The sequence below is a fragment of the Balaenoptera acutorostrata genome, chromosome 7, assembly GCF_949987535.1.
Source record: "Balaenoptera acutorostrata chromosome 7, mBalAcu1.1, whole genome shotgun sequence".
Classification (NCBI taxonomy): Eukaryota; Metazoa; Chordata; class Mammalia; order Artiodactyla; family Balaenopteridae; genus Balaenoptera; species Balaenoptera acutorostrata.
This window is the reverse complement of record NC_080070.1, coordinates 111,019,476-111,031,528: the sequence shown is the minus strand read 5'-3', so window position 1 is coordinate 111,031,528 and position 12,053 is coordinate 111,019,476. Positions and strand designations below refer to the sequence as shown.

The 12,053-nt window shown below is 39.0% G+C and overlaps 1 protein-coding gene across 2 annotated transcripts in view; it reads left to right on the top strand.

Moving 5' to 3' along the window:
• Positions 1–12,053, top strand: part of URGCP (upregulator of cell proliferation) — an 89,747-nt gene that overhangs the window by 12,241 nt on the left and 65,453 nt on the right. The gene's annotated exons all lie outside the window — the stretch shown is intronic.

Here is a 12,053-nt window from a genome sequence, read left to right as displayed (position 1 = left end):
CTCAGGACAGAGACAGCCTATGGCAATCAAAAACAAAAACAACAGCAAACCCTAGAGAAGGGGGAAAGAATCTGATTTCCAGAGCTACCACATTATTAGATTCAAATGTCCAGTATTCAACAAAAACATTACAAGGCATACAAAAAAACAGGAAAGTGTGGCCCATTCAAAGGAAAAAAATATATCAACAAAATCTGTCCCTGAAAAGAGTTTATGGAAGGAGAGGAGGCAAGATGGCAGAGTAGAAGGACGTGAGCTCACCCCTTCTTATGGAAACACCAGAATCACAACTAACTGCTGAAAAACCACTGACCAAAAAAAAAAAAAATACTGGAACCTACCAAAACAGACACCCTAAATCCAAAGGCAAAGAAGAAGCGACAAAGAGATGGTAAGACAGGTGCAATCACCATAAAATCAAATCCCATACACACTGGGTGGGAAACCCACAAAATGGAAAATAGTTATACCACAGCAGTTCTCCTACAGGAGTGAAAGTTCAGGGCGTCTTGTCGGGCTCCTCAGCTTGGGGGCCTGGGAATGGGAGGAAGAGCCCCCTGAGAGTCTGGCTTTGAAAGCCACTGGGGTTTGACCACAGGACTCTCACAGGACTGAGGGAAAGAGAAACTCCACTCTTGGAGGGTGCACACAGGGTCTCATGTGCACCAGGACCCAGGGAAAAAAGCAGTGACCTCATAAGAGACTGGGCCAGACTTAGCTGCTATTGTTGGAGGGTACCCTGCCGAGGTAGGAGGCAACTGTGACTCACTGTGGGGAAAGGGACACTGGTGGCAGTGGCTCTGGCGAGTGCTCATTGGTGTGGACCCTCTAGGAGGGTGCCATTTTCTCACCAAGACCTGGCCCCACCCAACAACCTGAAGGCTCCAGTGCTGCGACACCTCAGGCCAAACAACCAACAGGGCTGAAACATAGCCCCATGCATCAGCAGACAGGCTGCTTAAAGTCTTCCTTAATAAACAGCCACCTGATAATGCACACACACTCAGACACGACCCTGCCCACCAGAGGGACCAGACCCAGCTCCACCCACCAGTGGGCAGGTACCAGTCCCTCCCACCAGACGGCCTCAGGTGGCAGACAGCAGAGGCAAGAGAACTACAACCCTACAGCCTGTGGAATGGAAACTGCAGTCAGAGATAGTTAGAAAAAATGAGATGGCAGAGGAATATGTCCCAGATAAAGGAACAAGATAAAAACCCAGAAGAACAACTAAGCAAAGTGGAGATAGGCAACTTACCTGAAAAAGAATTCAGAGTAATGGTAGTAAATATGATCCAAGATCTCAGAAAAAGAATGAAGGCACAGATCGAGAAGACACAAGAAATGTTTAACAAAGACCTAGAAGAACTAAAGAACACACAAACAGAGATGAATGATACAATAACTGAAATGAAAAATACACTAGAAGGAATCAGTAGCAGAATAACTGAGGCAGAAGAATGGATAAGTGACCTGGAAGGCAGCATGGTGGAAATCACTGCCGCAGAACAGAATAAAGAGAAAAGAATGAAAAGAAATGAGAACAGTCTAAGAGACCTCTGGGAAAACATGAAATGCACCAACATTTGCATTATAGGGGTCCCAGAAGGAGAAGAGAGAGAGAAAGGGCCTGAGAAAATATTTGAACGGATAATAGCTGAAAACTTCCCTAACATGGGAAAGGAAACAGTCACCCAAGTCCAGGAAGTGCAGAGAGTCCCAGCCAGGATAAACCCAAGGAGGAACACACTGAGACAGATAGTAATCAAACTGACAAAAATTAAAGACAAAGAAAAAATATTAAAAACAACAAGAGAAAATCAACAAACAATATACAAGGGTTATATATAAACCATAAGGTTATCAGGTGATTTCTCAGCAGAAACTCTGCAGGCCGGAAGGGAGTGGCACAATATACTTAAAGTGATGAAAGGGAAGAACCTACAACCAAGAATACTCTGCCCAGCAGGGCTGTCATTCAGATTCAGCATAGAAATCAAAAGCTTTACAGACAAGCAAAAGCTAAGAGAATTCAGCACCACCATCCAGCTTTGCAACAAGTGCTAAAGGAACTTCTCTAGGTGGAAAGGAAAAGGCCACAACTAGAAACAAAAAAATTATGAATGAAAAGCTCACTGGTAAAGGCAAACGTACAGTAAAGGTAGGAAATCATCTGCACACAAATATGATATCAAAATCAGCAATCATGAGAAGAGGAGAGCACAAATGCAGGATATTGGATATGTATTTGAAATGAAAAGACTAGCAACTTAAAACAATCTATATTGTTGTTTATATACAGACGTCTATATCAAAACCTCATGGGAACAGCAAACTGAAAATCTACAATAGATACACACAAAAAAGAAAAAGCAGTCCAAACACAACACTAAAGTTAGTCATCGAATCACAAGAGAAGAGAATGAAAGAGGAAGGGAAGAAAAAACACAAAAACAAATCCAAAACAATTAACAAAATGGCAATAAGAACATACATATCGATAATTACCTTAAATGTAAATGGATTAAATGCTCCAACCAAAAGACATAGACTGGCTGAATGGATACAAAACAAGACCCATATATATGCTGTTTACAAGAGACCCACTTTAGATCAAGGGACACATACAGACTGAAAGTAAGGGGATGGAAAAATGTATTCCATGCCAATGGAAATCTAAAGAAAGCTGGAGTAGCAATACTCGTATTAGACAAAATAGACTTTAAAATAAAGACTGTTACAAGAGACGAAAAGGACACTACATAATGATCAAGAGATTAATCCACAAAGAAGATATAACAATTGTAGATATATATGCATCCAACATAGGAGCACCTCAATTTATAAGGCAAATACTAACAACCATAAAAGGAGAAATCAGCAGTAACACAAAAACAGTGGAGGACTCTAACACCCTATTTTCATCAATGGACAGATGATCCAGACAGAAAATCAATAAGGAAACACAGGCCTTAAATGACACATTACACCAGATGGACTAAATTGATATTTATAGAGCATTCCATCCAAAAGCAGCAGAATACACATTCTTCTCAAGTGCACATGGAATATTCTCCAGGATTGATCACATGCTGGGCCACAAAGCGAGCCTCGGTAAATTTTACTGATTATTCACCCAGGGATTTTTGCAGAAAGTAATGCCTGTAGCTGGTGATTTTTATTTTGGCTGGCCAAAAATTAATTCTGTTATTTCACTAACACTTTGTGGGTTATTACCTTCAATAGAGACACTTGACATACCTGTAAAATCTTCTAATTTTCACGAAATGTTGTTTTCAGTTCACTCTTCTGTAGAAGCAAAGGCGCATTCTCCAGCACCCTGAGTTTCATTTTCACTTTTTGTATCAGAATCAGTCACTAATTTTTAAAATCTTTTTATTGGTCTAATATTCACATCATCTGAATCGGAACTGTATTCTGAAAAACTATCATCTTCTGAGACACTAGTACATATGTCACTCAGACAATCAGAGAAAGTATCTGCATAAAATTGACTGAAAAATTCTTCTTCACTCAAAATTTTGCGATGTGTCTTTTTGGAAGATTTTACGTATATAATATATACAAGGTTGGAACAAAAACCTAATGGAGCAAAATGTGAATGATAATGACAATCGTAAGTTGTATAAAGAACCCTTGATCAATTTATGCTCTAACAAATTGCACAGTGATGTTAATTGTAGCACTCTCGAAGAACGTATTGATACGTCTCTGGTCAATAACGTTCAGGTAACAAAAGATGTATTAATACGTCTCCGGTCAATAATGTGTTAATAAAATTGAAATCATAACAATCATCTTTTCTGACCACAGTTCTGTGAGATTAGAAATCAACTACAAGAAAGAAAAAAACTGTACAAAACACAAACACGTGGACGTTTAACAATAAACTTCTAAGCAACCAATGGATCACTGAAGAAATCAAAGAGGAAATCATAAAACACCTAGAGACAAATGAAAATGAAATCACGACAATCCGAAACCTATGGGACACAGCAAAAGCAGTTCTAAGAGGGAAGTTTATAGCAATACAGACTTACCTCAGGAAACAAGGAAAATCTCAAATAAACAACCTAACCTTACACCTATAGCAACTAGAGAAAGAAGAACAAAACCCAAAGTTAGTAGAAAGAAACAAATCATGAAGATCAAAGCAGAAATAGATGAAACAGAGATGAAGAAAATAATAAAAAGATGAATAAAACTAAAAACAGGGAGATTAACCAAGATGCCGGAGTAGAAGGACGTGCTCTCACTCCCTCTTGCGAGAGCACCAGAATCACAACTGGCTGCTGGACAATCATTGACAGGAAGACCCTGGACTTCACCAAGGAGGACACCCCACGTCCAAGGACAGAGGAGAAGCCACAGTGAGACGGTAGGAGGGGCGCAATCAGAGTAAAATCAAATCCCATAACTGCTGGGTGGGTGACTCACAGACTGGCGAACACTTATACCACAGAAGTCCACCCACTGGAGTGAAGGTTCTGAGCCCCACCTCAGGCTTCCCAACCTGGGGGTCCGGCAAAGGGAGGAGGAATTCCTAGAGAATCAGACTTTGAAGTCTAGTGGGAATTGATTGCAGGACTGTGACAGGACTGGGGGAAACAGAGACCCCACTCTTGGAGGGCACACACAAAGTAATGTGTGCATCGGGACCCAGGGGAAGGAGCAGTGACCCTGGGGGAGACTGAACCAGACGTACCTGCTGGTGTTGGGGGGTCTCCTGCAGAGGCGAGTGGTGGCTCTGTTTCACCGTGGGGATAAGGACACTGGCAGCAGAGGTCCTGGGAAGTTCTCCTTGGCGTGAGCCCTCCCAGAGTCTGCCATTAACCCCACCAAAGAGCACGGGTAGGCTCCAGTGTTGGGTTGCCTCAGGCAAAACAACCAACAGGGAGGGAACCCAGCCCCACCCATCAACAGTCAAGTGGATTAAGGTTTTACTGGGCTCTGATCGCCACAGCAACAGGGAGGGAACCCAGCCCCACCCATCAACAGTCAAGTGGATTAAGGTTTTACTGAGCTCTGACCGCCACAGCAACAGTCAGCTCTACCCACCACCAGAGCCTCCCATCAAGCCTCTTAGATAGCCTCAACCACCAGAGGGCAGACAACAGAAGCAAGAAAAACTACAATCCTGCAGCCTGTGGACCAAAAACCACAGTTACAGAAAGACAGAGAAGATGAAAAGGCAGAGGGCTATGTACCAGATGAAGGAACAAGAAAAAACCCCAGAAAAACAACTAAATGAAGTGGAGATAGGCAACCTTCCAGAAAAAGAATTCAGAATAATGATAGTGAAGATGATCCAGGACCTCGGAATAAGAATGGAGGCAAAGATTGAGAAGATGCAAGAAATGATTAACAAAGACCTAGAAGAATTAAAGAACAAACAAACAGAGATGACCAATACAATAACTGAAATGAAAACTACACTAGAAGGAATCAATAGCAGAATAACTGAGGCAGAAGAACGGATAAGTGACCTGGAAGACAGAATGGTGGAATTCACTGCTGCGGAACAGACTAAAGAAAAAAGAATAAAAGGAAATGAAGACAGCCTAAGAGACCTCTGGGACAACATTAAACGCAACAACATTCGCATTATAGGGGTCCCAGAAGGAGAAGAGAGAGAGAAAGGACCAGAGAAAATATTTGAAGAGATTATAATCGAAAACTTCCCTAACATGGGAAAGGAAATAGCCACCCAAGTCCAGGAAGCGCAGAGAGTCCCATACAGAATAAACCCAAGGAGAAACACGCCGAGACACATAGTAATCAAAGTGGCAAAAATTAAAGACAAAGAAAAATTATTGAAAGCAGCAAGGGAAAAACGACAAATAACATACAAGGGAACCCCCATAAGGTTAACAGCTGATTTCTCAGCAGAAACTCTGCAAGCCAGAAGGGAGTGGCATGAAATACTTAAAGTGATGAAAGGGAAGAACCTACAACCAAGATTACTCTACCCAGCAAGGATCTCATTTAGATTTGATGGAGAAATCAAAAGCTTTACAGACAAGCAAAAGCTAAGAGAATTCAGCACCACCAAACCAGCTCTACAACAAATGCTAAAGGAACTTCTCTAAGTGGGAAACACAAGAGAAGAAAAGGACCTACAAAAACAAACCCAAAACAATTAAGAAAATGGTCATAGGAACATACATATCGATAATTACCTTAAACGTGAATGGATTAAATGCCCCAACCAAAAGACATAGACTGGCTGAATGGATACAAAAACAAGACCCATATATATGCTGTCTACAAGAGACCCACTTCAGACCTAGGGACACATACAGACTGAAAGTGAGGGGATGGAAAAAGATATTCCATGCAAATGGAAATCAAAAGAAAGCTGGAGTAGCTATACTCATATCAGATAAAATAGACTTTAAAATAAAGAATGTTACAAGAGACAAGGAAGGACACTACATAATGATCCAGGGATCAATCCAAGAAGAAGATATAACAATTATAAATATATATGCACCCAACATAGGAGCACCTCAATACATAAGGCAACTGCTAACAGCTATAAAAGAGGAAATCGACAGTAACACAATAATAGTGGGGGACTTTAACACCTCACTTACACCAATGGACAGATCATCCAAAATGAAAATAAATAAGGAAACAGAAGCTTTAAATGACACAATAGACCAGATAGATTTAATTGATATATATAGGACATTCCATCCAAAAACGGCAGATTACACGTTCTTCTCAAGTGCACACGGAACATTCTCCAGGATAGATCACATCTTGGGTCACAAATCAAGCCTCAGTAAATTTAAGAAAATTGAAATCATATCAAGCATCTTTTCTGACCACAACGCTATGAGATTAGAAATGAATTACAGGGAAAAAAACGTAAAAAAGACAAACACATGGAGGCTAAACAATACGTTACTAAATAACCAAGAGATCACTGAAGAAATCAAACAGGAAATAAAAAAATACCTAGAGACAAATGACAATGAAAACACGACGACCCAAAACCTATGGGATGCAGCAAAAGCGGTTCTAAGAGGGAAGTTTATAGCTATACAAGCCTACCTAAAGAAACAAGAAAAATCTCAAGTAAACAATCTAACTTTACACCTAAAGAAACTAGAGAAAGAAGAACAAATAAAACCCAAAGTTAGCAGAAGGAAAGAAATCATAAAGATCAGAGCAGAAATAAATGAAATAGAAACAAAGAAAACAATAGCAAAGATCAATAAAACTAAAAGTTGGTTCTTTGAGAAGATAAACAAAATTGATAAGCCATTAGCCAGACTCATCAAGAAAAAGAGGGAGAGGACTCAAATCAATAAAATCAGAAATGAAAAAGGAGAAGTTACAACAGACACCGCAGAAATACAAAACATCCTAAGAGACTACTACAAGCAACTTTATGCCAATAAAATGGACAACCTGGAAGAAATGGACAAATTCTTAGAAAGGTATAACCTTCCAAGACTGAACCAGGAAGAAACAGAAAATGTCAAGAGACCAATCACAAGTAATGAAATTGAAACTGTGATTAAAAATCTTCCAACAAACAAAAGTCCAGGACCAGATGGCTTCACAGGTGAATTCTATCAAACATTTAGAGAAGAGCTAACACCCATCCTTCTCAAACTCTTCCAAAAAATTGCAGAGGAAGGAACTCTCCCAAACTCATTCTATGAGGCCACCATCACCCTGATACCAAAACCAGACAAAGACACTACAAAAAAAGAAAATTACAGACCAATATCACTGATGAATATAGATGCAAAAATCCTCAACAAAATACTAGCAAACAGAATCCAACAACACATTAAAAGGATCATACACCACGATCAAGTGGGATTTATCCCAGGGATGCAAGGATTCTTCAATATACGCAAATCAATCAATGTGATACACCATATTAACAAATTGAAGAATAAAAACCATATGATCATCTCAATAGATGCAGAAAAAGCTTTTGACAAAATTCAACACCCATTTATGATAAAAACTCTCCAGAAAGTGGGCATAGAGGGAACCTACCTCAACATAATAAAGGCCATATATGACAAACCCACAGCAAACATCATTCTCAATGGTGAAAAACTGAAAGCATTTCCTCTAAGATCAGGAACGAGACAAGGATGTCCACTCTCACCACTATTTTTTTTTTTCTTATTTATTTATTTATTTATTTATTTATTTATTTTTGGCTGTGTTGGGTCTTCAGTTCGTGCGAGGGCTTTCTCCAGTTGCGGCAAGCGGGGGCCACTCTTCATCGCGGTGCGGGGACCGCTCTTCATCGCGGTGCGCGGGCCTTTCTCTATCGCAGCCCCTCCCGTCGCGGGGCACAGGCTCCAGACGCGCAGGCTCAGCAATTGTGGCTCACGGGCCCAGCTGCTCCGCGGCATGTGGGATCTTCCCAGACCAGGGCTCGAACCCGCGTCCCCTGCATTAGCAGGCAGATTCTCAACCACTGCGCCACCAGGGAAGCCCTCACCACTATTATTCAACATAGTTCTGGAAGTCCTAGCCACGGCAATCAGAGAAGAAAAAGAAATAAAAGGAATACAAATTGGAAAAGAAGAAGTAAAACTGTCACTGTTTGCGGATGACATGATACTATACATAGAGAATCCTAAAACTGCCACCAGAAAACTGCTAGAGCTAATTAATGAATATGGTAAAGTTGCAGGTTACAAAATTAATGCACAGAAATCTCTTGCATTCCTATACACTAATGATGAAAAATCTGAAAGAGAAATTATGGAAACACTCCCATTTACCATTGCAACAAAAAGAATAAAATACCTAGGAATAAACCTACCTAGGGAGACAAAAGACCTGTATGCAGAAAACTATAAGACACTGATGAAAGAAATTAAAGATGATACCAACAGATGGAGAGATATACCATGTTCTTGGATTGGAAGAATCAACATTGTGAAAATGAGTATACTACCCAAAGCAATCTACAGATTCAATGCAATCCCTATCAAATTACCAATGGCATTTTTTACGCAGCTAGAACAAATCATCTTAAAATTTGTATGGAGACACAAAAGACCCTGAATAGCCAAAGCAGTCTAGAGGCAAAAAAAAATGGAGCTGGAGGAATCAGACTCCCTGACTTCAGACTATACTACAAAGCTACAGTAATCAAGACAATATGGTACTGGCACAAAAACAGAAACATAGATCAATGGAACAAGATAGAAAGCCCAGAGATTAACCCACGCACCTATGGTCAACTAATCTATGACAAAGGAGGCAAAGATATACAATGGAGAAAAGACAGTCTCTTCAATAAGTGGTGCTGGGAAAACTGGACAGCCACATGTAAAAGAATGAAATTAGAATACTCCCTAACACCATACACAAAAATAAACTCAAAATGGATTAGAGACCTAAATATAAGACTGGACACTATAAAACTCTTAGAGGAAAACATAGGAAGAACACTCTTTGACATAAATCACAGCAAGATCTTTTTCGATCCACCTCCTAGAGTAATGGAAATAAAAACAAAAATAAACAAGTGGGACCTAATGAAACTTCAAAGCTTTTGCACAGCAAAGGAAACCATAAACAAGACGAAAAGACAACCCTCAGAATGGGAGAAAATATTTGCAAATGAATCAACGGACAAAGGATTAATCTCCAAAATATATAAACAGCTCATTCAGCTCAATATCAAAGAAACAAACACCCCAATCCAAAAATGGGCAGAAGACCTAAATAGACATTTCTCCAAAGAAGACATACAGACGGCCACGAAGCACATGAAAAGATGCTCAACATCACTAATTATTAGAGAAATGCAAATCAAAACTACAATGAGGTATCACCTCACTCCTGTTAGAATGGGCATCATCAGAAAATCTACAAACAACAAATGCTGGAGAGGGTGTGGAGAAAAGGGAACCCTCTTGCACTGTTGGTGGGAATGTAAATTGATACAGCCACTATGGAGAACAATATGGAGGTTCCTTAAAAAACTAAAAATAGAATTACCATATGACCCAGCAATCCCACTACTGGGCATATACCCAGAGAAAACCGTAATTCAAAAAGACACGTGCACCCGAATGTTCATTGCAGCACTATTTACAATAGCCAGGTCATGGAAGCAACCTAAATGCCCATCAACAGACGAATGGCTAAAGAAGATGTGGTACATATATACGATGGAATATTATTCAGCCATAAAAAGGAACGAAATTGAGTCATTTGTTGAGAAGTGGATGGATCTAGAGACTGTCATACAGAGTGAAGTAAGTCAGAAAGAGAAAAACAAATATCGTATGTTAATGCATGTATGTGGAACGTAGAAAAATGGTACAGATGAGCCAGTTTGCAGGGCAGAAGTTGAGACACAGATGTAGAGAATGGACATATGGACACCAAGGGGGGAAAACTGCGATGAGGTGGGGATGGTGATGTGCTGAATTGGGCGATTGGGATTGACATGTATACACTGATGTGTATAAAACTGATGCCTAATAAGAACCTGCAGTATAAAAAAACAAACAAAACAACTAATACTAAACTTTCATTGGGTTATTTGTATGGAAATATGTTAATATAAATGTTTCAGACATTACATGAAATTTCTAAAAATCTTATATTTGTATTTGTATGGAAATATGTATGGAAATATGTTAATATAAATGTTTCAGACAGTACATGAAATTTCTAAAAATCTTATATTTGTATTTGTATGGAAATATGTATGGAAATATGTTAATATAAATGTTTCAGACATTACATGAAATTTCTAAAAATCTTATATTTGTATTTGTATGGAAATATGTATGGAAATATGTTAATATAAATGTTTCAGACATTACATGAAATTTCTAAAAATCTTAAAAAAAAAAAAAAAAAAAAACTAAAAACAGGTTCTTTGAAAAGATAAATAAAATTGATAAACCTTTAGCCAGACTCATCAAGAAGAAGAGGGAGAGGGCTCAAATCAATAAAATTAGAAATGAAAAAGGGGACGTTGCAATGGACATCACAGAAATACAAAGGATCATAAGAGACTAGTACAAGCAACTATATGCCAATAAAATGGACAACCTAGAAGAAATGGACAGATTCTTAGAAAGGTACAACTTCCCCAAAATGAACCAGGAAGAAACAAAATATGAACAGACCAATTACAAGTATTGTAATTGAAACTGTGATTAAAAAACTCCCAAAAAACAAAAGTCCAGGACCAGATGGCTTCACAGGCAAATTCTATCAAACATTTAGAGAAGAGCTAACACCTATCCTTCTCAAACTCTTCCTAAAAATTGCAGAGGGAGAAACACTCCCCAACTCATTCCACGAGGCCACCATCACCCTGATACCAAAACCAGTAAAAGATATCACACAAAAAAATTACAGGCCAGTATCACTGATGAACATAGACACAGAAAGCCTCAACAAAATACCAAATCCAACAACACATTAAAAGGATCATACACCATGATCAAGTGGGATGTATCCCAGGGATGCAAGGATTCTTCAATATATGCAAATCAATGAATGTGATACACCATCTTAATAAACTGAAGAATAAAAACCATATAATCATCTCAATAGATGCAGAAAAAGCTTTTGAGAAAATTAAACATCAATTTATGATAAAAACTCTCCAGAAAGTGGGCATAGAGGGAACCTCCCTCAACATAATGAAGGCAATATATGACAAACCCACAGCAAACATTATTCTTAATGGTGAAAACCTGAAAGCATTTCCTCTAATACCAGGAACAAGACAAGGGTACCCACTCTCACCACTGTTATTCAACATAGTTTTGGAAGTCCTAGCCATGGCAATCAGAGAAGAAAAAGAAATAAAAGGAATCCAATTGGGGAAAGAAGAAGGAAAACTCACAGTTTGCAGATGACATGATACTATACATAGAAAATCCTAAAGATGCCACTAGAAAACTACTAGAGCTAGTCAATGAATTTAGTAAAGTTGCAGGATACAAAATTAATACACAGATATCTCTTGCATTCCTGTACAATAACAGTGGAAGATTAGAAAGAGAAATTAA